The following is a 25,485-nucleotide window of genomic DNA, read 5'->3' as shown; positions in this document are numbered from 1 at the left end:
TCCCAAGGTGCGAGTTTCCTTTCACTGGTGGACCAACCTGTGCAACATTTTGGCTGGAGTTCCCTTCCACCAACTCCCTTCTCCCTCCATCCACATCACTACAGACTCATCTTTGATCGGTCGGGGGGCGCACCTCAATGACATGTGCATGCAGGGCAAGTGGACGCGGGCAGAAGCATCCCTCCATATCAACTTGCTGGAGCTCAGAGCATTTTTCAATGCCTGCATGTATTTCCAATAGCATATCCGTGGCAAGACTGTGAGCATACTTACCGACAATATCGCCACCATGTACTACATCAATTGCCAAAGTGGAACACGATCTCTCTGTACAGAAGCTGTCCATCTTTGGAATTGGTGCAATCGAAACTACATTACCTTAATAGCATCATACTTACCTTGCACGAACAACCTCACAGCAGATTCCCTCAGCAGACATTTTGTGCCCGACGAGTGGCAAATTTGCATCGTATATTCTGCTGTTGGGGATTCCCGAGCATAGATCTATATTGACTCAGGACCAAGTGTGCCTCATCCACCCGCAGCCACACACCCTGCACCTGACTGCTTGGTTCATAACTGCTTCAACCCATCTGAACAGGCTTGTTCAGACCAAATGAAGAACGTCCTCCTGTACATCAGGAGAGGCACCACCCGCACGATGTACAAGTTTATGTGGTGGAGGTTCGCATCATGGTGTTCTACCAATGGAGTGTGGAGTCACAGGGAATTGGTATACAGCCATTTCAGGTTTGTTAGCAAGAGAGCCTAACCCCAGAGATTGCATCTGTTCACCACATACTTGATTATATTTTATTCCTCAGCCATGGGGGGTCTTTCCATTCCATCCCTTAAAGTTCATCTAGCTGCAATTAGCGCTTTTTGCCATGTCATGGATAGTACATCGGTGTTCTTACATCCAACTACAAAGAGTTTCCTTAAGGGCCTTACTAACTTGAACCCATCATGTAGGACCCCTCCACCGACATGGAACTTAGACCTAGTCTTGGATACCTTTACCCATCTTCCATTTGAACCTCTGGCCACCATGTCCCTTCAATTGCTGACACTAAAAGTTGTTCTTCTCTTGGCTATAACCTCCACCTGGAGAGTTAGTGAGCTTGTGGCACTGATGTCAACACCACCGATCACCCTTTTTACCAAGGATCAAGTCATACTCAGACCGCATCCCGCCTTTATCCTAAAAGTATGTTCCGCATTCCATGTTAATGAGCCAATCGTACTCTCTTCATTCTATCCAGCACCTCCTGGTTCACCATGGAAGTCCGATTACATAGACTAGATGTTTGGCATGCACTCACTTTTTATATAGATAGAACCAAGACCTGGAGGAAAATGAATCATTTATTGCTTTTTATAGCAGACCACACCAAGAGCAAAGTGCTGTCCTCCGAACATGTGGCCAAGCTCATAACAACCTGTATTACCACATGTTACTTGATTCATAACAAGCCTCTTCCAATGCATCCTAGAGCTCATTCTATAAGGGCCGTAGCCACAACTATGGCTTTTCTTAGGGGAGTCCCTCTTCAAGACATACGTCGAGTGGCCACGTGGTCTTCCAATGCCATGTTCATGAGACACTATGCAATTTTAAACAAGTTAACAAAGGACTCCTCGGTGGCTGCAGCAGTACTGTCTCCTCCACATCAACCCTGATTACGGAGCACGTACTTCAATCTGTGTGACTATTGCTCTGCAGTCACCGTCAGCGGAGCACCAACAGGGACCACTCGAAGAAGAAAAAGAAGTTACTCACCTTGGTGCAGTAACGATGGTTCTTCGAGATGTGTCCCCGTGGGTGCTCCACTACCCACTCGCCTCCCAGCTCCATAATCTGCTCTTTCTAGTTCTTTTTCAGATGGAGAGATTGACAGGAACTGGCGGGAGCTGGATCGTGCATGAGATGAAAGGCACAAACGCTGTGAGATCACAATGTGCATGTGCGATCCAGCTAACTATGGCTGTTCAAAATCTCTGGACTGCGGCACTGGGATGGGTCTTAACACCTACAGTGGAGCACCCACAGGGATACATCTTGAAGAACCATCATTATTGCACCAAGGTGAGTAACTTCTTCTTTTTCTTAAAAGGCCATTCAAAAATTGTGAAAATGTGTGTCAGCTGTAGTTATATGCTGGTGCCCATCTCTGTTGCATCTGAGTTGCTGAGCTATAATTATAACAGATATTTGTGAAAGATCTAAGGAAACTGCAACATGTGATTTTCAATTTGTTTCAAATGAAGAAAATGCTAATTAAATCAACTGCAATATTTTTGCAATTATTTATTAACTTCTACCACATATTCAGTCTCTCCTACATATTTGGTAAATTAGAGTAATTTGTCAGAGCTAGCAGTTCATGTATGATCCAAAGAAAGCACTAGAATGGTTAGTCTCATTTCAAAGCAGAATTATCCTGCATCACTGCAGAGGTGTTTAGCAGCAATAGTAGATTATAAAAACTGAATTAAAGGGTCTGCTTAACCTAGCTATAGATGTACAAAGTTATTTTTCCACAATTATATTACCTTGACGGATATAGCCATTCAGCAGCTTCCCTAGACATTTTGTGGGGATAAGTCAGGCAATATCTACTCAAAGGCAATTTAAATGGATTTCCAACAGCATTGAAACATGTTATATGCTAGGTAGATTAGAAGCATCAGTGGAGGTTATAGCCCATTTCACCAGGATTCAGGCAGCTTCTGTAGTTTCCCTGGTAAACACACCATCACAGTTTTAGGGAGACTACACCTCAGACCCTGCTGCAATCCCTCTCACGTACACTCCACCGGTGACAGGGTTTTCTGCTTTCACCTTTCTCTGGGTGGAGCCCCATAGTTCTACCAGTCTTAGAGTGGTTCACATGGTAACAGACCCCCTGTTTCTAACCAACTTTATCTGGCATCTCCAAGACACTTTGCTTGAGTAACAGCTGATTAAAGTGATTTTAAAAAGCTTCTTCAAAACAAACACATTTTTTACTCACATAAAGTTACTATAGTGAGTTAGCTTGGCCTCCTGCTGACCCAGAAAGGGAAACAGTTCCTAAGACCCCCTGGTGGGCAATGCCAGAGCAACCCAGCCCCTCCCACAGGAAGCAGAAAGGTGGGTCCAGAAGTATAAAAGGAGTGCAGAGCTCAGTTAGGGTATGTCTAGACTGCATCCTTCTGTGGGCAGAGGGATGCAGATTAGGCAGGTCGACATTGCAAATGAAGCGGGAATTTAAATATCCCATGCTTAATTTGCATAAAAATGGCCACCGTTTTTGGTAACTCAGCACTTTGTCAGCAAAAAGTGGCAGTCTAGAGGGATCTGTTGAGAAAGAAAGCTTTTTTCTACAGATCCTGTAGACCTCCTTGCAGGAGGCATAAGAGAGTAACTGATCATTAGACCGGGTAGTGAGGCAGCTTGGCCTCCCTCCAGCCCGAGACCAATACAATGCATAGCAATCAGAGAAAGTTTTAAAACAGGAAATCCAACTCTGATCTTGTGTGAACCTTAATTCTTCCTCACAAATTTCAGTAAATTCCACTTACCCCAAGTACTTCCACCTCTGAACTGGGATAGACAGACTCTCCAACCATAATCTTTGCCTTTGTTAATGGCTTCCCATCAATGTTGCCTCTCAAGCAGCTACTGACTACTCACGCCTCCTCCTTCTGTAGGGAGTCATTTTAACCATTTAGGGCCCTTTCTATCTTTAGAAGAAATCAGTTCTATACATTTGCATAACACATCACATGCAGTTGCACAGAATATTCAGTTCTGGATGCTGTGCCATTTGTGTTGGAACCTGGAAATCACCTCTTCACAGCTGATAGCATGGCTATTGCCTTTCAACTGTTTGTGCTGCTGTTCCTTATTTGAGAACATAAGAATGGCCATACTGAGTCAAACCAAAGGTCCATCTAGTCCAGTCTGTGACAGTGGCCAATTGCAGGTGCCTCCAAAGGAATAAATAGAAAAGATAATAATCAAGTGATCCATCTCTTGCCACCCATTTCCAGCTTCTGACAAACTGAGGCCTCAGACATCATTCCTACCCATCCTGGCTAATAGACATTGAAGGACATATCCTTCATGAATGTATCTAGTTCTTTTTTGAACTTTGATGACCCCTAATTCTTTTATTATGGAAGCAAGTAAAGAACTATTCCTTACTTACTTTCTCCACGCCAGTCATGATTTGTATAGACCTCTTTCATATAAATTTCTCATCACATGGCAGCCATTCCAAGCCCCTAATCATTTTGTTGCCCTTTTCTGAACTTTTTCCAGTGCCAAGATATTGTTTTTTGAGATGAGGCAACCACATCTGCACACACATCTGTACCATGGATTTATATAGAGGCAATAACGTATTCTCTGTCTTATTCTCTATACACTTCAATGGTTCCTAACATCCTGTTTGCTTTTTTGACTGCTGTTGCACATTATGTTGATGTTTTCAGAGAACTGTCCACAATGACTCCAAGATCTTTCTTGAGTAGTAACAGCTAATTTAGTCTTCATCATTTTGTACGTATAGTTGGGATTATCTTTTTCAATATGCATTACTTTGTATTTATCAACATTAAAATTAATTGGCCATTTTGTTGCCCAGTCATGTAATTTTGTGAGATCCTTTTGAAGTTCACCGTGGTCTCCTTTGGACTTATCTATCTTGAGCAATTTTGTATCATCTGCAGATTTTAGCACCTCACTGTTTATCCCTGTCTCCAGATCATTTATGAATATGTTGAATAGGATTGGTCCCAGTAAAGTCTGCTATGGGACACCATTAGTTACTACTCTCTGTTCTGAAAACTGATAATTTATTCCTGCCCTTTGTTTTCTTTCTTTTAACCAATTATCAGCCCATGAGAGGACCTTCCCTCTTATACCATGATGGCTTGTTTTTCTTAAGAGCCTTTGGTGAGGGAATTTGTAAAAGGCTTTTTGGAAATCTAAATATATTATATCCACTGGATCCCACTAGATGCTTGTTGACTCTTTCATAGAATTCTAGTAGATTAGTGAGGCATGATTTCCCTTTACAGAAACCATGTTGACTTTTCCCCAACCAATTATGTTAATCTATGTATCCGATAATTCTCTTTTTAAATATAGTTTTAACCAATCTGCCTGGCACTGAAGTTATTGGTCTTTAATTACCAGAATCACCTCTAGAGTCCTTTTAAAACTTGGTGTCACATTAGCTATCTTCCAATCATTTGATACAGAAGATTATTTAAAGGATAGGTTACAAGCCACAGTTAGTAGTTCCACAATTCCACATTTGAGTTCTTTCAGAACTTTTAGGTGCATGTCATCTAGTCCTGGTGACTTGATACTGTTTAGTTTATCAATTTGTTCCAAAATTCCTCTGACACCTCACTCTAAGACAGGTCATTCAGATTTGTCACCTAAAAAATAATGGTTCAGGTTTGGGAATCTCCCTCACATCTTCAGCCATGAAGACCAATGCAAAAAATTCATTTAGTTTCTCCCCCATGGCTTTATTGTCCTTGAATGCTCCTTTAGCATCTCGATCATACGAGGCCCCACTGGTTATTTAGCAAGCTTCTTGCTTCTGATGTACTTAAAAATATTGCTATTCCTGTCTGAGTTTTTGGCTAGCTGTTCTTCAAATTCCATTTTGGCCTTCCTAATTATATTTTTACACTTCATTTGACAGAGTTTATGCGCCTTTCTATTTTCCCTACAAGGATTTAAATTCCACTTTTTAAATGATGCTTTTTTAGTTCTCGCTGCTTCTTTTACTTGGTTGTTAAGCAACAGTGGCACTTTTTTGTTCTCTTACTCTGTTTTTTAATTTAGGGTATACATTTAAGTTGAGCTTCTATCTTTGAAAAGTTTCCATGCAGCTTAAATGGATTTTACTTTTGGCACTGTACTTTTTAATTTCTGCTTAGCTATTGTGTTGACTTCATGATTGTTTTTCTAACTGATCACAGTTAAACTGAACCAATACATCACAATAACTCACTATAATTATTCACCAAGTGTATGTCTACACTTGCACCGTTGTTCGAACTAGGGATGCAAATGTAGGCATTCGAAATAGTCAGTGAAGTGGGAATTTAAACCAAACCCCTTGGTTCGAAATAACGTTACTCCTCAAAAAATGTTACTCCTCAAAAAATGAGGAATAACGTTAGTTTGAACCAAGAGATTTGGTTCAAACTAATGCGTCCCGGTGCGCACTTTCACTTTTGAAACAGCTGTTGATCGGAATGACGTGCCGGCGAGATTATACTAATGAAGCATGGGATATTTAAATCCCCGCTTCATTGACTATTTCGAATGCCTACATTTGCATCCCTAGTTCGAACTAGGGTGCAAGTGTAGACATACCCTATCTTATTAGTGAGATCCTATGTTCTCCACACATAAGGCAGTTAAATAGAGATCAGTCCACATTTTCATGCAACATTTAGTTGAAGCATGAAGATCTGATATTCATGTTGGTAGAGCTGTCCTGCAGTCATTATTTAAAGAAATTGCAAGCACTCAGGGTATGTCTAGACTGCATCCCTCTGCCGGCAGAGGGATACAGATTAGGCAAGTCGACATAGCAAATGAAGCGGGGATTTAAATATCTTGTGATTAATTTGCATAAAAAATGGCCGACGTTTTTGACGACTCAGCACTTTGTCGGCAAAAAATGGCAGTCTAAGGGGAATCTGTTTAGAAAGAAAGCCTTTTTCAATAGATCCCTTATGCCTCCTGCAAGGAGGTTTACACATTCTGTGGTGGCAAAGAAACTGAGGGCCTGTTCCACCTTTTGTGCCCTTTGAGGGGAGATATAAGGGCCCTGAGTACACAAGCATGGCCCCAATAGACACTGCTGGCTAAAGAAAACAGATCTTTTATGCATGGTTGCATACATACCAGAAGTGAAATATATGTGTTCAATAACACATCTTGAAGATCCACAGCCACTGTTGGGTAAGCAACTGTTCTTTTAGAGAACTTTTCTCTTTTTGTCCAGAAAATCAATATTTTTAGCCTAATTTCCTAGTAAAATATTTATATAGCTTGATGAATTTGTTTAAGGTAGATTGCAATATTAGTAATCGTTTAGAAAGAGTCTGCATACTTGGACATATTAAATTTCATTTCTTGTCACTCTGTCTTCTCCATGCAATGCTGCATAGCTTTGGGGTATGTGCAGTGAGCTAGAATTCAGAAAACCATGATTTCTACTCCCAGCTTTTCCAATAATATATTTAAGTCAATGTTTATGGATATATGTAAATTAGTTCAATACATTTGCATAACATACCACATGGAGTTGCACAAAATTTGCAGTTCTGGATACTGTGAAAAATATCGGAATTTTGGTTTTCGCATGCACACCTCAGTTTCCCCTCTGTGCTTTATACTTCTACTTGCTGAGTGTTAAGAGAAGGGAGGGAATGTTTGACTCACATAGCTATCTGTTTGGAGTCCAGAATAACTAACAAACTGAATAGTGTGAATGGAGGATTTGGCAAAAGATAATGAAAACCTCAATGACTGGGACATTCACATCTCAGGAACAATAGTCGAAAAGAGGAGGTTCCTTCTTCAGGGGAGCAGAGCATAGGCCCTGAGCGGGAAAACAAAGGCAGATGGTGTCAGGTGTCTGTGTTCAGAACTGGACTCGCAGAGGTACTCTGGAGACAAATGGGACAGAGACAGCAGAGAGGGAGCACAAGGAAGCAGTGAATGAAGAATGCACTGTGTTGCAACTGGCTTCAGCCTCTCTCCTGCTAACTTAGGGTATGTCTACACTACCACCCTAGTCCGAACTAGGGTGGTAATGTAGGCAACCGGAGTTGCAAATGAAGCCTGGGATTTGAATTTCCCGGGCGTCATTTGTATCTCGCCGCGCGCCGCCATTTTTAAATGTCCACTAGCGCGGACATTTAAAAATGGCGGCGCCCGGCGAGATGCAAATGACGCCCGGGAAATTCAAATCCCGGGCTTCATTTGCAACTCCGGTTGCCTACATTACCACCCTAGTTCGAACTTGGGTGGTAGTGTAGACATACCCTAAAGGACTTTCTAATTCTGTATTCCAGGTAACTAAGAAAATGATGCCTTGTTTTTAAAACACTGCCTGGTGTTGGTACAGATATTGACTGAGTTTGTTGTGCCCTGAAAAAGTGTTAAAATTGTCTGGATTGGTTGGACTGGCTACAGGAAGGCACAGATAGAGATCGACATTCTGGTGCCCGAAGGCCCTTTTCTGTTGTACAGGTCCTGGACCTGTCCCTGTGGGGATCTTTCAGGTCCAGCACACTAAAGGGGAACTCCCCTGAGATTGGTTAAAGGCTAGGGTATAGACCAGGGCCTGGGAATTTGTGACAGGTCTGAACATTTAAGGGACTATATAAAACTTCCAGACCTCAATCTGAAACCAATTTTGAACATTATTGGAACTGAAACTTCTTTTGTGCTCGTGGCTTTATTTTCTGTTACCTACCACAAATCAGCTTCATGCTTCATGGCACCAAAGAAACCTCTAGTTAAATGAGACATTTTGAATGTGGGTCTTTTTTTGTTTCTAGTTCATAAAATAGCATTGATTCTTCTCTTGCCTCCCTTGTAAACATAACAGTAAGAGGAAACGGTATGAGGTAAGAATCCATGTGTCATGGATCCAAGGAGAATATGGGTTGATTTGGAAACTTTGGTTCTGGCTTCATCAGCTCTCAGAGTACCACCACCAGTTGTCCAAACCCTAAGAACCTGAGAGGCTCTCCCTCTTTTGGAGGCTGTATGAGACCCTCAGCTGTGCCATAGGCTCAAGCTTCATCAGGGTGTTCATTATTCATTGAAGTGATCAGATAGAAACCCTCTTTTTGATCTGGAGGGGATGTGCAAGACTCTTGTTTCAGTAACTTGGTTGTGGGAGACATTTAGGAGGCTTTTGTCAGTATCTGGGATGGACTTTGAGGCTCACCTAATCAGCTTCTGAAAATAAAGGAGTTTCATCCTCCAAGGGGTACACATTCTTTCTATTCAGATGGTTTTCATGCCTATTGGTGAAATTCTTTGGAGACTCTTAACTTGTCTTCAGATTAACCCTTGGAATATGTGACCATACTGACAAAAGCCTCTCAATACAAGCAGACCAAGAGACCAGCTCACAACCCTGTTGGAACTCACTCTGTTGATCCTTACCAAATTGCAAGAGAGGAATCACCACTTTCTTCATTGCTACCATCAGTTATAGATCCCGTTCCTCTCTCTCTGACTCTGGTAACTTATATGTTACAGATGAAGAAGAAGTAATGGCAACTCTGATATAGACCCCATATTCTTCATAGAAATATGCTTTTGATATGAATATGACATAACTAAGTTTTATGCAATAGGGGTCATATGAGATATAATGGGAAAGGTTATGATTCGTTGAATGTGATCATCCAGTTTGCATACATGTATTATTTATGTATCCAAAGTTAGGAATATGGGGTATGTAACAATTATGTAGTGTGTATTTGGGAGATATCTACCAGACTATAGGCCATCAGCCTTGCTGGGCCACAAGGAAGAAACAGCTAGGCTGTGAAGATATTAATCTCTTTCCTTAGAGGCATCCTGGGACTTAGCTGTGCCACTACTAGATCAGGTTGTGCTATTACTTGGTACTAAACACTATATTGGACTTCTAATAACTTTCCACTAACATGTGGAGGAGATCAAGTTTGGGGAACAAAAAATCCTCATCTTATGTAAAACTTAATTAATGCTGGGGAGTAAGGTAAAAGCCACCAGGACTGTCCTCCACTGCCTATCCATGAAGGAAGACTGCTGAAAATACCTGAAGAGACAAAGGAAATAGCCTAATGGGGAAGGCAAGGGTGAGTCCAGACTGAGATAAGGATCTAGTCTCTAAGAAGTGATAACTGGATCTCTAAGCTACAGAAACTCTGCAACTTTCCTGAAATAACATTTAGGGTGAGAAATTTCTTCTTGAAACCAGATCTTAAGTATTGTGTACATGTTTTGATTTTTTTGCTTAGTACTCAGCTTTGTTCTATTTGTTATCTCTTTTAATCATTTAAAATCTTCCCTTTCTAGTTAATAAACTTGTTTTTGTTTATTCTAAAACCCAGATTTTACAATTAATAATGGAGTGGGGGGTAAGAGGCAGTGCATACCTTCCTCTGTACTGAAGGAGAGGATTTCATTATATATTTTTGGATCTGCACTCCAGTTGGGGTCGACACCTGAGTGTTGTGGCAAATCCCTTAAGGTGAGTCTTCCCAGAACTGACCTGTCAATAGTAACCCACAACATCAAGTGGCACCCCAGAGGAAGGCAATGTGTCACAACAACCAATCTTATGCTGGTGAGGATGATACAGCATTTACAACTTTTCATGAAATCAATGCCATGTGTTTATCAATGTACAAAAGCTTCAGAGGGGGAAGCCGAGTTAGTCTGTATTTATCAATGTAGTAGTCCTCTTCTGGTACGTACAAACTATTTAATGAAGAAAATCCTTAGAGCCAAACAGCATTGTAGTTCAAGAGAAGACACATAATTTCTTCCAAATTTTGAATTCTTAATAGCAAGGAAAGGCATCACTTCCTGGAGCCTGTTGTATCCTGCTAGTGATTTCTGGTTTGCCTCAGCATCTGCACCTGCAATTATCAAGAAGGTAAATAACTTAAACCAGGTCTTCAGCAGGACTTTCAATGTTTTCCAACACCCACCTCCTAGATTTTTGATGTATTATGAAGTCAATAAGTCTCACAAATTGTCCCATCCAAGAAAGAGTCTGAAAAAATAGATTTTTTAGGCAGCAGAATCTACTCTTCGGGTACTCTGGAAATTAGTTGAAATGCATGCCTGAATAGAAATTTTCTATTTTGAAGGAGAAGTCCTTTTTTCAATCTAAATCTGACAAGAGCCTAGGAATATGAAGGATGCAATATATACTTCCACATCTCTCAGACTGACTCAGTCGATTCAGGGGAAGACAAGCTTTACTTAGTTTTCCTTTAGATTCCAGTCAGTAACCTTTCATGGGACATTTTCTATTCTCCTCTTGAATTTTTAATATTACCAGGAGTGGAAGAGGTGGGATAAAGGGAAGGTCCTTTGGAGATGAACTTCTTCTATTTCTATACTGCCACAGTCTGACAAGTTGCCTAGGACTGCAGGTTCATTTTGTCTCTAATATCCAACTTTCATTTTGGAAACTGTTTCATCCATTTCTTAGACCTACAGAGTGGAATTATCATAGCTTTTTCATTGTTGAAAATGATTAGTTCAGACACCCAGTCGACCTGCATTCCATGCCATCTTCCTCCATCCTCCACCCACATTTTTTTCTTTTCCAGAGTTTTGTCTCAGGAAACACTGGGAAGATCAGAAGTGGATTCCTTATTATCAAGAGGATGGACAGAAGTCCAGAAGCAGTACAAAAGCATTCAGAGTTTGAACTTATTCTTGTCTTGTCTTGAAACTGGTTCTAGACTTACAAACTAAAAAGTGCATCTTTTCATACTGTTGTCAAACAAGATTACCTTAAGCTTTGCTTATGGGCTGTCATTACTAAGATATACCCATTAGTCTTGCAACAGCACTAGAGGCATGTCTACACTAGGAAATTATTCTGAAATAAGTAAAATCGAAATAACTCCCAAAATAACAAAATTGAAATAGTGTGTCCCCACAATGGGGGAACATCAAAATTACTTAGAATTATTTTGAAATGGTGCTTCCACACTACCTCGGACTTAGAGCCCCCGGAAGCACTCTGGGAAGGGCACGAGGAGGGCAGATATTTCCTGTGACTGCTCGGTCAGGCAAGTTGCGACATGTACTTTCAGGGGCTTTTCTCTATGGTTGCATCTCACACGCCACTCCTCCACTGCCTCCTCCCTCATGGGATACAAAACAGATGCAGTGTGCCACAGCACACACAACATGGAGCCAGAGCTGCTGCAAAGGGACTCATGCTGGGCCTCATGGTGCAGAACTTCCAAATTTCCCACATGCTGCTCCAGCAGGACGAGGACCATCCCGAACTGCAGGGCCTCATCACCCAGGTCCCTGCACTCCTGCTGCTGTGCATGCCTCTCAATCTCCTGGACACTGTGGAATGCTGCTTCTCACAGCAGGAGACCAGTTTGGACTGCTGGGACCACATTGTCCTGCATCTATGGGATCACCAGCAGTGGCTCCAGAACTTCTGCATGTGGAAGGCCACCTTCCTGGAACTCTGCAAGTGGTGCTCCTGCCCTCAGGTGACAGCACATCTGACTGAGACCCACCATCTCTGTGCAAAAGCATATTGCCATCTCTCTGTGAAAGTTCGCCATGCCAGACAGCTACCCCTCCATTAGGAACCAGTTCAGCATGGGGAAATCCACAGTCAGGCTGTGCTCATATAAGTAGAGAATGCCATCAACCACATGTTGCTACAGAGGTTCGTCACTCTGGGCAACATGGACACCATTGTGGATGGCTTTGCCACCATGAGCTTCCCCAGTTATGGGGGTGGGGAACCATAGACAGCATGCACATCCCCATCCTGGCTCCTGACCATCGTGCTTTGGTCTACATAAGCAGAAAGGGGGTCTTCTCCATGGTGCTGCAGGCACTTATGGATCACAAGGGATGCTTTACCAACATCAGTGTTGGCAGGCTGGGGAAAGCACATGACGCCCGCATCTTCTGGAACTCGTGCCTGTTCTGAAAGATGCATGCTGGCATTTTTTCCTCAACTGCATCATCAGAGTCAGGGAGGTGGACATGTGTATCATCATCCTGGCTGATGCAGCCTACCCCTTCATCCCCTGGCTCATGAAGCATGTCCTGGCCAGATTCCATGACAACAGGGTAGGGGAGGTGACTGGCTCTCCTCCCAGGATGGCATCCTCCTAGGATGGCACACATGTGGTGTCAACTGCTTCCTAGTCAACTAGCTTCTCTCTCCTACAAGCAAGACGAGGTGACAGGACATCTTAACCCAGTAATATATAACTTTCTTCAAAATGCATAATGTTTTGCAACAATTTTCACTCATTTTGTAAATGTTCTCACAAATTTGTAAAGAAAAAAATGCCCCATCTTATGTAGTATACAATTGAGCTACTCAATCAGAACTTCCAAATCAGTAAGGTATTAATACAGTATTTCATCTGTCTGAAATGATGTGAGCTGTGGTGAAATTCATGTACTGGATATCCAAAACTAGCTCTGTTTCTTCAGATCAATGCTTCTTAGACTTTCACATGTGATCCATAATATGATTGTTCGTGGTCTTCAGAATATTGTATTTTGAAAAGCAAAACATGAGGGATTGTGCTGCTGGAAAATGAGCTGGTAGTAAAATACATTACAAGGATACTGTAATTATTCCAGAAATAAATATCATAAATCAAGGAACTTTCAGAGTTATGTTCAAAAGTAAGAAATCCCAAACGTATTAAAATATGGAAATTGAAAGTTGGGATGTTCAAGCAACCTTATTGATGCACTATAATGATGGGCAACAGATCATGACATGGGGGGGGGGAGGGTAGAAAACCAAAGATGTCTTTAAAAATCAGCTTAATCTAATTTAGGACCACAAACACTAAAAATTCCTTAATCATATGGTAACAGCATGGTATCATTAATATATTAATGGCAAATCCTTTTTCGCAGTATCATACTTACTGACATCCACTGCAGAAAACGAGGAAGTGGAAAGGTTCTATGAAGAACTTGATAGGACAATATGGCTCAGATATGAGAAATGAAAAAGGTCAAAAGCTGTCTGACTATGCAGAATCCTCACATCTATATCTCATGAACACCTCTTTCAAGAAGAGGGTTGGAAGGCGATAAACTTGGTGAGCACCAAATGATGTAACAAGAAATGAATCTGATTATGTCCTGGTGGACAAGAGGTGACTGGTTACAGATATAACAGCCATTACTTTTAATCATTTACTCCACAAAATCCTATTCCGTTGCCTCATTGTGGCGTGGAGGTGACCCTGGGCTCGTGAAGACTAGGCCAGTGGAGCGTAAGCTCTGGGAGGTTTTACCAAGCTTGAAAAGTTTTGAGTATGGCCCTGGCGGCAGACTTTATGTCCACCGTCCAAGGACCAGCCTATCAAAGTACAGAGAAGTTCACCAGAAGGTTGACCACGAGGTGACAATTTGCCACCGCAACTAAGAACACTATGACAATACAGCATGACCTTCATTCCCGTGCATTTCCTCCTCACTTCCTCAGTGATGGTGATGGTAGTGGAGTGGTGGATATAAGAGCAGAGGATGCCAAGAGTCTCACAGTATTGAGACTATCCCTTTGTATTAATTTATAAGTTGGCACAGTTAATGTGCAATCCCTCTCAAGCGATGAGTTTGATATATTTATGGAAGAATTGCATCGTATTTGCATTGACATTATTGCCATAACTGAAACCAAAATAAAAAAGGAAGTCATGACAAAATGGAAGAATGGATCACAAATTCCTCTGGGAGCAGCAGAAGGAAAAGTTGGGAGAGTTGGATTTATTGTGTGCCCAAAGAGGGCAGGAAACTTTTTTTCATGGATAATTTTATCTTGTTTTGAAGTGCTTATGATGAGCGTAGGCAAATCAGCTACCATGAAAATAATTGTATCATATGTACTGACATCCACTGCAGAAGACGAGGAAGTGGAAAGGTTTTGTGAAGAACTTGATAGGACAATATGGCTCAGATATGAGAAATGAAAGAGGTCAAAGGCTGGCTGACTATGCAGAAGCCTCACATCTATATCTCATGAACACCTCTTTCAAGAAGAGGGTAGGAAGGCGATGGACTTGGTGAGCACCGAATGATGTAATAAGAAATGAAACCAATTATGTCCTGGAAGACAAGAGGTGACTGGTTACAGATATAACAGTCATTTCAGAATTGGCCATATGTATGCTGTCAGATCATCAACTGGTTAGAGCGAGGATCAAAATAAACATCATACGGGAAGAAAAGATAAAGGCGAGCGTTAGGTACTGCATGTGGGTACAATGGTTCCGCTGAGATCTGTTTAAATATGCTGTTGATCCTTAGTCATGGGAGAACTCTCCACTGCTATCACATAGCTGTCTTCTTCATCAGCCACTCTCCCACACCTAATGTGAAAGAATCAGGACAGGTGGAGGGTATATCAGAGGGGACATTGGAGAGTTGGCTCTTCTGTATTCAGTCTACTGCAGGACCTCTCCTCTCTAATTTTTGCTGGATCTGGGCAGTCCTTAGTGAGTTTGGGAACAATTCAAACATATTGGAGAATCAGGGCCATGGTCGGTACCCCAAAACAAAGTTTAGAGAAGACATGACATGGAGAAAAAATCATGGGGAGAGATTGTAGGAAGAGAGGACAAGGGTTACTAAAAGAAGATCGTTGAGCAGATTCTTAGAAGACATGATGTAACTCAACCAGAAATTATGATCTTAATGCAGGAGCTATTAGGTTAAATTCTATGTTGAGTTATGCAGAAAGTCAGATTAGATTATTATAATTGCCCTTTTTGTATTTGAAATCTGTGCATCTAAAGGAAGTCACGACCAGATCTTGAATATAGATATAACTCTACAGCACATTTTAACTGATTAATTTTATTGTTGATTTTTTAAATAACTGAGTTTATTCTCTGTGGGAAGGGAAATGACCTTTTGTGTGGAGAAGAGAGGTCACTAACTGATTGAATTAAAAAGCAGGAGAAGCAGGGAATGATAAACAGGGAGGTAGTGATGCAAAGGAAATGGTCTTGAGTGAGGAAAAGGGATAATGGTACATATCAGAAGAACAAAGACAAGGGTCAAGATGTAGCAGGTGAGAAAAATGGTGGCAGTAAATGCCATTACATAGGTGCCAATAGTAGTTAGGTGGAGGAGTCCAATCGTGTGCCAAAGTGCAGCTAAAATGAAGTCTATGACATGAGAAGAAGCAAAATGTGAGTGGGGCTCAAAAAAATCTGGTACAAGTTAAACCGCTATAAAATGGGACTCTCTGGTCTGGCAACATGTGTGGTCCAGCACAACCAAGAATGTTCCAGGACCAGAGACTCCTGGTGGATCACTGGTACCTAGGATCTCTGCAGACTGGCAGGGTTGCAGGCTGTGCTGGCAGTGAGGTACCAGTGGGGCCAGGAGCATAGATCCCCACAGCTGAGAAGCTGTGTGCGTCCCAGTGGGGCTACCCAGTGGGGTTGATAGCCCGGGGTGCCGCAGCAAGCACTGGGAGAAGATTCCCTTGGTGTCAGGTCCCTTTGGTTCTTTTGGGGGAGTTTGAGGTAACAGCTGATTGTTGCTGCTCCTTATTTGTGCTGCTATTGGTGACTAGAGTTTCACAGTAGAGAAGGTTAAAAACGAGTAGTCCTGTGGCACTTTAGATACTAATAAATATATATATAGTATCATGGTTATGGTTTTCCCCGCAAAAGTTCATGATATTATACCCCTCTGAGTTTAGAGTGAGAATATACTGCAGCACCTCTTTAAAGAAATCTGCTATCACATTGCTTTCAAGTAGCTGGCACTTACTCAGAGCACTGTTGTCTGCTGTATGAAGTAATAGTTTGTTGTTCTGTTGTCTTTGCTAAATGCTTCCAGTTCAGAGCTAAAATACTGTAAATTTGCTATTTTATCTTGCTTATCATCTTGTTTTATACCACCTTGAAAATACAAGTGATATCATTGATCCGCAAAGTATTCCTGTACATCAAAGACTTTTTTTTTTTGCCAAACAAGCTGCCATTAGCCTACTATCCTCCTAAGCAGGTGGCTCCATAAATATGCAAGAAAGCATAAGAGATGCTCACTGGATACTGTACTAATATCACAGAAATTGCCAGTTTTGTCAACTGAGTGATTATGTGGAATTTAGGTTGGACAGCTATTACACATGTGCAGAGTATATGGCTAAAAACATCTTTAAGATCATACACAATCAGAATTTGAATAGATTAGAAGCACGGTTGTCATTTAGTTGTTACCAGAGCTATACACAAATCTCTATCAGCGGATTTTTATTCTACATTAAAAACTCTTGCCATGGCAACAACAGTGCTTGTTAAAGATGTAACATGGTAGATAAAATTTATCCATTACATTTTTGAATTTATTTCCTTTCCTCCTTTATTAACAGGCACTACTCTTTTGCTAAGTCTACTTCTTTTTTGAAAAGGGCATCTCTTGAGATACAAGTATGAATAAGTCAGTTATAATAAGTCAGAATAAGAAATTCACATAATGTGTTTGAATTTAGAATACTCCTGAACTTTGTTTAATAAATTCTGCAGTCTCTGAGTGAGATTCAGAAAGTCATGTTAATCTGATGAGGTGTTTGTAAGTTACGCCACTCAAACAGTGTAAATATGAAATGGTAGTCAGCAGAAATCCATATTTCAATCTGTTGTCTAAATTGAAAACTGGTTCTATATATCCTAGTGGAGGGGTGGGCAAATACCAGCCCGTGGGCTGGATCTGATCCACCAGAGTTAGTCCCTGGCAGGCCCCCACTGCTATATTTACCTGTGCCTCCGCAGGTATCAGCAATCATAGCTCTCATTGGCTGTGGATATCCATTCCTGGCTAATTCAAACTGGGACACTGCTTCCTGCTGCTCCCATTGTCTGGAATGGCAGTTGGCAGCCAATGAGAGCTGTGATCACCAATATCTACGGAGGCACAGGTAAATATCAGTGGCAAGCCACTAGGGACTCTAACTGGTATACTACCACCTTTTATTGCCCACCCTTGGCTTCATGATACCAGCAAAATAGCAATATGAGGCTGGGAGATAATGGCAAAGCTAGATTATTTAGTTTCTGCAAATGGAAATATGTTCTCAAATGTTTTACATGCACACACATACAATAATATCATGGACATTTTTATTACAAAGGCAGGCAGGCAATACATGCGCTTCACCCAAGAATAACGATAACATCAGAGGTGTTGGAATAAGGACACTTATAAAGCTAATGATGATGATAACCCTGTGACAAAACAGTACCTTTACTTCAATGCCAATTAAACAGTTTGAAACAACAATTAAAGATAGCTATAAAATACCTAGTGAAGACTCAAGAATTTCAGAGGGGCCTAAGAAAACTAGGGCATTGAACACATTGGGAAGAGCAATTTTAGCTCTCTATGACAGATTTAAAATTAATTGCTGGGGTGCATCACTTAGTTGCAGGTTACTTTGGCCACTTTAAAACTTACTATGTGGCTTCCCATTTCTTCTGGGGCCCCACAGTGTGTCAAGATGGATCCCTTGAAGGTGGAGACTGGCTACAGATGGGCCATGCCCAGGTCCCATTGCTTCCTTTGTGAAGTTTTACTGATGGACAAATAGTCTCCATGACCAACCTCCTCCATAAGGCCACAAAATTTGTTTGGACATCCAAAACTCACCATGCTTTCAAATACCTTCAAGTTGCCTTTACCACTGCTTCCATTCTAGCACATCTGCACTCAGCCCAGGTATTTATAATGTAAGCTCATGCCTCCAAGATACTCTGAGAGAGCTGCTCCCAATGGCTATGTCTACACTAGCTCGTTAATTCGAGCTAGGTAGGCAAATCAGGCAATCAGAGTTGCAAATGAAGCCCGGGATTTAAATATCCCAGGCTTTTTTCGCATGTTCCCATCCGGCCACCATTTTAAAATCCCCCTTAGTTCGAACGAACTGCCCGCGGCTACACGTGGCAGTTTAAAGTTAATCTGAACTAAATCCTTAGTTCGGATTAACTGTGACACCTCATTCCTCATTCCACAAGTCCTTAGTTTGGATTAACTTTAAACTGCCGCGTGTAGCCGCAGGCAGTTCGTTCGAACTAAGGGGGATTTTAAAATGGTGGCCGGATGGGAACATGCAAATAAAGCCTGGGATATTTAAATCCCGGGCTTCATTTGCAACTCTGGTTGCCTGATTTGCCTACCTATCTCGAATTAACGAGCTAGTGTAGACATACCCTCAGAGACATAGTCCATAGCAACTGTTTTACCTCTATGTCTACTATCCCTGAATACTCATCCTCGCCAAACAGAATTATGAAGTACTATGTAAGGAATTACTCACAATTAAATCAGTCATCAGAGAATGACACCTTTACCTCTAAAGAGCCCAACACCCAGTGCAAGTCTTTTCTGACCATGAGAACCTTGACTATCTATGGAAAACTCATGCCTTGCACCAAAAGCAGTTCAGATGAACATTCTTTTTTTCTCTCTTCAATTTTGTCATCACCTATAACCCGGGAACCAAGAATGAGAAAGCCCATGCCTTATTTTGAAAGGGGGAATGCTACCACAGAAGCAAAAAGCAACCAAGAGCCACCCTTTCTCCTAAAACCTTGTAACTTCTTGAGTGCCATAATTTGCCACACCTCAGCAGAGTAGCTATGTTAGTCTGTATCTGGCACCTTAGAGACAAACAGATTTATTAGAGCATAAGCTTTTGTAGGTAAAACTCACTTCATCAGATGAATTGGAGTGGAAGTTATATACTCCTGCTTCTGTAACTTCCACTCCAATAAATCTGATAAAGCGGGTTCTACCCACGAAAGGCGATGCCTAATAATTTGCCAAGACCTACTTAATCCAATCTGATCCACTTCATAGGGCATTCTATTAGCTCAGGAGGTGACGGAACAGCCTGAGCAAATGAGAACCAATACTAAAATGCACAGCTCCACACAGGATAAGACCATATATCATGATGAATGTATATATATTCCATCAGGTTGCCCCTAGACAGAAGTTCTCAATTTCTGCCGTGACACTTTGTTGCAGGTTGCTTTGGACACTTTAAAACTTTCTATGTGGCTCCCCATTTCTTCTGGAAGCCCCACATGTGAGCTTAAGTTTCTGACTATGTCGATTCCTGAGCTCGGTGTGCCCACTATGATAATATGTTCCAAGCCCCTTAGTGTTTTAATGCCTCTGAAGACCACGCTTAGGTTCTGGGTTTCAATCACCATGGATTTCATAGTGGAAGTTCTTGACTCTAGCCACATTGTGGTCTTGGCTGCTATATATCAACTGACTAAAATGGTGTCCTGTGACAGCCTGCCCTCTGCTAAAACAATGGCTCGACTCCTAGTGGTTCATATGATCCATGTTTGTAGGCTTCCAGAGCAAGGCCAACATTTTGTCTTTCAAGTTAGACTAGCAGTTCAGCAAATCAAACCCATCACCTTGCAGCGCTCTGAACCTCTTAAGATGCATTTTCTACTAATCCCTGCTGAAGCCTTATACAGAGAACCTCTTTTCCAATCTGTCATATCAGCTACTTTGCCAGTTCAGGTCTATGGCATAAGGAATACACAGTCCATCGTATGCTCTACTGTAAATTGCAGAGGGGCAGACTATATTATCTAATTGACTGAGAGGGGCTATGATCCCAAAGAAGTCTCCTGGGAGTCTGCTGCCCAAGTCCATGCCCCTCATCTAGTAAAAAAGGATTAATCTAGACCATACAGATAACCCAGGCCCAGCACCCACCTGGAGGAAGGGTGTGCGTAAAGTGGGATGCAATAATAAGATGCAGGGATTAGAACCTTGATCTCTAAACAGCCTGGGACAGCTGATGACCTCCCCCTCCCCCAGATGGTGAGGCAAAGCCACACTCAGTGAAAATTTAGAGAATAAGTACCACAGGAAGGCCAAGAAATTCAGCATTACCAGGGTAAGCCTCTGATTAGCCAAGTGCCCTATTTTAACTGTGATCAATATCCCAGGAAGTTGTGTGCAAAACCACACAGACTTTGATACCTCACCTTGTCTCTTGATCTCTGGCTTCTAGTTCCAGCCTGATTCTCGTCCTGATTCCTGCCTCCTGATTTCAGCTTGATACTACTTTAGATCTCTGGTCTCCTACATCAGCCTGACTTATTGAACCCAGCTCTAGCGATTCCTCCAACCTTTGCTCACTGAATACTGTCCCTTACATGCAGGCCTCAGTCCAGCTGTGACTGGTAGGCCAGATCACCTACATCCAGTTCATTTACACTAAAAACCTTCAGAGAGTGAGAAGTAATATATACAAATATATACACTGGATTTATTTAAAGAATATTCAGTGTTCAACTGAAAAGGGGAAAATAAAAGATTGTATACCACAAACAATTAGAATATTCCATTTAGATCAAATTACAGAAATGAAAATGCCTAAAAATAGAAAAGGCAAACTATCAACTAACACTTCTGTAAATTAGACACACAATCAGAGAGATACTATTCGTTGTTTTTAAAGTTTTTCCAGTTACAGACCAACTCAGCTATCCCCTGAAGCTTTTGAACCAGAGAGATATTTCACAGTCTTGGGTTTTAGGTGCATAGTCAGATTATTCCTGCTTTCTAAGTAGAGTTGATGTCACATACAGATGCCACCTTCTGAATTTACCCTCCAGGTTATGCTCTTACAGAACTCATCCAGTGAATTTAAAAAGTTGAAAGAAGTTAAGGAGTTTGCCTCTATTTTCCCACAAAACAGCCTTTCTGATGTCATTGATTCTACAAGCATTATCACATCGCACATCTTCTCCTTTACCATAGCATCCTAAACCTTCTCTGTTCCAAAATGCTCAGGTCTGCCTAACAGATATATTTTAGGCATCTGTTTTTCAAAGAAGATAAGTAGTTTGTTTAAACAGGCCATTACATTCCTTCTAGTTCTGCACAGCATTTTGCAGTAGCATTGAGACATGACCAATGAGCTTGGAATAGTAGTTCTCCAGTTTTTTCAGACTATTGAACAGTGAGAGAGAGAGGGCTGTTCTGTTCTGTTCTGTTCTGTTCTGTTCTGTTCTGTTCAATCTCCTTTCCCAACTCTCTAGATCTCCCACTGCTTGCTTCTCAGATTTTGTCTCATTTTATGGACTGCCAGGAAGGCTTCTATGAACCATAGTTTAATGTTGATGGTTTATGACAAGTTTTAGCAAATGGAAGGGAATTGATCAACTTTCTTGCCTATGATATGGTGATTTTCCTTCTGATAGCCTTGCTGTGTATAAAATCAAACTGACTTTACAAGTTTTTCATACATTTTGTATACTGATATAATTATTTATCTTAGAGGTATAATATTTGACTTGTTTTTTAAACTGAAATAGTTATACAAGTATGTGATGGATAGGAGGAGTGCTGGCCAGTACCTGGTGACTGAGGGGTTAAACTCAGGTAGCTAGCAAGGGTGTTGGCAGGGGGCCAGAGAGTAGCTGATGCACTTTCCTGTGAAGGTTTCCCAGATTAAGCCAGTTAAATTTTCCCTCTATCCAAGTTATTGTATTCCATGCATGTGGGGAGTCATGTTTAATTTTTTGTGTATTCAGTAGTAAATGTAGCATGTGCATGTATATTACTCTGTTTTATTCTAGACCTCCAGGAAGAAATCATAGCCAGTGTGGGCCACACTGTCCAGCACCGTCTGTGATTTAGGGTGTGTGTGATGGATAGGAGGAGTGCTGGTCAGAACCCGGTAAACAAGGGTACGTCTACATTTACACCCTAGTTCAAACTAGAGATGCAAATGTAGGCAACCAAAATTGCTAATGAAATGGGGATTTAAATATGAGGAGTAACCAAGGGGTTTGGTTTGAACTAACGCGTCCCGGCGTGCACTTTTACTGTCAAAACAGCTGTTGAGCGGCGTAACGCGCCGATGAGATCATGCTAATTAAGTGTGGGATATTTAAATCACCGCTTCATTAGCAATTTCAGTCGCCTACATTTGCATCCCTAGTTCGAACTAGGGTGCAAGTATAGACGTACCCTAAGGGATTAAACTCAGGTAGCTAGCAAGGGTGTTGGCAGAGGGCCAGAAGAACCAATGGGGATACAGTGCTCAAATATGACTTGTATAAAATACCTTACCTGTTTTTTTTGTGTGGGGAAGTTAAGCCAGGATTTGAGAGACACAGAATGATTTAAACCCAGGAAGGACTACCATATCTCCAAGGAATTTGGGGCATGGAAGTGGACTGAACCAGGAAGGGATCATGAGTAAATAATGGGAAACATGTTGTACCTCGGTGTTTTCGTACCTTGGTACCTTTGGTAGTCTGGACTGTCAGTGTCGTGTGATCAGGGTCATCCTGGCGCGCTCCTGACAGGACCTCTACTCCATTGGTGGTGATAAACTTTCGGCTGCATGCGTAACAATTGGTACTCCCTTTATCTAGAGTGTTAGACCCCGTGGACTTGGGTCAACACAAGAGATCTCTGAGAGGCCCCGGAAATGACAGATGCAGGCAAGGTTTGAAATCAATCGAGCAGGTTAATTGTCAAATGCGAAGCTCTACCAGTTGGTAACAGAGATCAGTACAATGTTACACCACTGGGCACTATGGTCAGCGTTGACAAGGTACCAACACCGGGCAGGCCTATTGCCATATATCAGATATTAACAGCAGTTAGTCAAAGTTAAGCTTCTGTGCATTCTGTAAGTTTAGGCAATGACTCCTGCCATTCAGGCGCCTAGTGCAACCCTCCCCCCTCCCCAAGGTCGGCCAGAGAGCACCCTCTGCGGTGTCCTTTTATAGACAGGTACAAACAACTTACATCCTTTCTTTACGTACCAGGTTACCACCTTCTGTTTCCTAGTTACCACCTCTCACCTTATGGAAGGGGGGCTTACTTATTATCCTTCATGCTGTCAATTCCGACCTGGTCCTGAACGTAGGTCGGTATGTGCATTAGTTTTTAGGGAGTTTTTGTACCAAGACATTTCTTATTAAGCTGTTCCATTACTCCCCTTTGGCTGACAGTCTGTACCCAGTGCCTTCATGTGTCTTTCCATGCTCGACCTAACTTACACAATCACACAATTATCAATAGGGCTTCTTTCTTGGCTCCTGTGTTACTGAACCAAAGTCTTGCTCACTAGATTGCAGGCCTGTTGCTGTTTCCATGTTGCAGGCCTTAGGCCTGCTGACTCCATATTACTGACCCTCAACTTACTATTTAGTTGTGATTAGGATATTTTTATTTATTTTTGTGGTTTGGTTTGAACTTCTCTGTGTGAATCCATGCCTCCCCTCCCCCATTCACTATCTAAGAATTGTTCCCAGAGATTTTCTCTGTTTTTAAATTTGTTTAACTTATTTGCTCTGTAACACCTAGCAATCAAGTATGCTTTATCAAGTATTTCTTTTGTTTTGTTAATAAAAATAACTTTTTAAGGTAATGATTTGATTCTTGTGTCCTGAGAAGTAACAGGGATCTGTGTGTGAGTGTATATTTGCCTGTCTAATACGGGATGGACAGCTACCAGAGCCTGCAGGTTGTTTCTCTGTTTACCTTTTTCAAGCTCTTTTGGGGGAAAAGAGCTTGGGGTACCCCTGAAGAAGGAATTCAGGTGTTCCATCCTGGTGTTTTAGGGTGAAATCACTTGAGATGGCAGCTTTTTGGGGATTTTTTTCTTAGAGCCAATGCATCTATGACCCTGGGAAGGTAGTCTTTCTTTCTTTCTTTCTTTCTTTCTTTCTTTCTTTCTTTCTTTCTTTCTTTCTTTCTTTCTTTCTTTCTTTCTTTCTTTCTTTCTTTCTTTCTTTCTTTCTTTCTTTCTTTCTTTCTTTCTTTCTTTCTTTCTTTCGCTACATCTAGACTACATCCCTTTTTCGGAAAAGGGATGTAAATTAGACGTATCGCAATTGCTAATGAAGCAGGGATTTAAATCTCCCGCGCTTCATTAGCATAAAAATGGCTGCCGCTTTTTTCGGCACGGAGCTTTGCCAGAGAAAAGCGCCAGTCTAGACGCTGATCTTTCGAAAAATAAAGCCTTTTCCGAAAGTTCCCTTATCCCTCTTGAAATAATATCCATACTGTGGGGGTTGTTTTGCTTTACTTTTTCCATTATAGTGAAAGCAATACAACTTTTATGTGTGTAGAAGCCCTCGGTCCTTTCTCTTGACCTGGGTTGATACAGGTTTATAAGGACAAATGTTCCTAGTGGTTGCTAAAAAGGTATGTTTTCTGCTAAATCATACTGAAATCTAATTGTTAAAAGAGATGAGACATGGGATATTTTGAAGACAATAAAATGCATTTAATTTCCTATTCTTTTTTTACAATGATTGCTGTTGTTTTGAAACTCTTCTTGCAATTTGCAAGACATAAACACATAATCCAGAACAGTTCTTTAGTTGATGAAAGGATAAATGAATCCTAGTTTAGATGTCACTAACTAGGCTATAGAAAGAGTAATTGATGATAGTACAATATTTCTGTCAATCACAATTGCAAATGCATTTTATTACCTGTAAGTGTACACAAATAATTTAACAGCAGATTGTATAGTCTGTACCTATTTCTTTTTAAAAGCAAATTTAGATAAATCATCAAGATAATAGATAAAAATAACCATATGTACCCTAACAATTCCCTTTTCTACTAGTTTTTATTTTCAGCACTCTTGAGGTGCTTATGTTTATTTTCCCCTTAAAGTAAGTCAATTAATC

The 25,485-nt window shown here is 41.3% G+C and overlaps 1 protein-coding gene across 6 annotated transcripts in view; it reads left to right on the top strand.

Annotated features, from left to right (window-relative positions):
- ANKS1B (ankyrin repeat and sterile alpha motif domain containing 1B) overlaps positions 1-25,485 on the top strand; it is an 821,971-nt gene that overhangs the window by 395,808 nt on the left and 400,678 nt on the right. The gene's annotated exons all lie outside the window — the stretch shown is intronic.

The sequence above is a fragment of the Pelodiscus sinensis genome, chromosome 1, assembly GCF_052426305.1.
Source record: "Pelodiscus sinensis isolate ZL-2025 chromosome 1, ASM5242630v1, whole genome shotgun sequence".
NCBI lineage: Eukaryota > Metazoa > Chordata > Testudines > Trionychidae > Pelodiscus > Pelodiscus sinensis.
The sequence above is the reverse complement of the archived record's forward strand: the minus strand, read 5'-3'. Positions and strand labels throughout refer to the sequence as shown.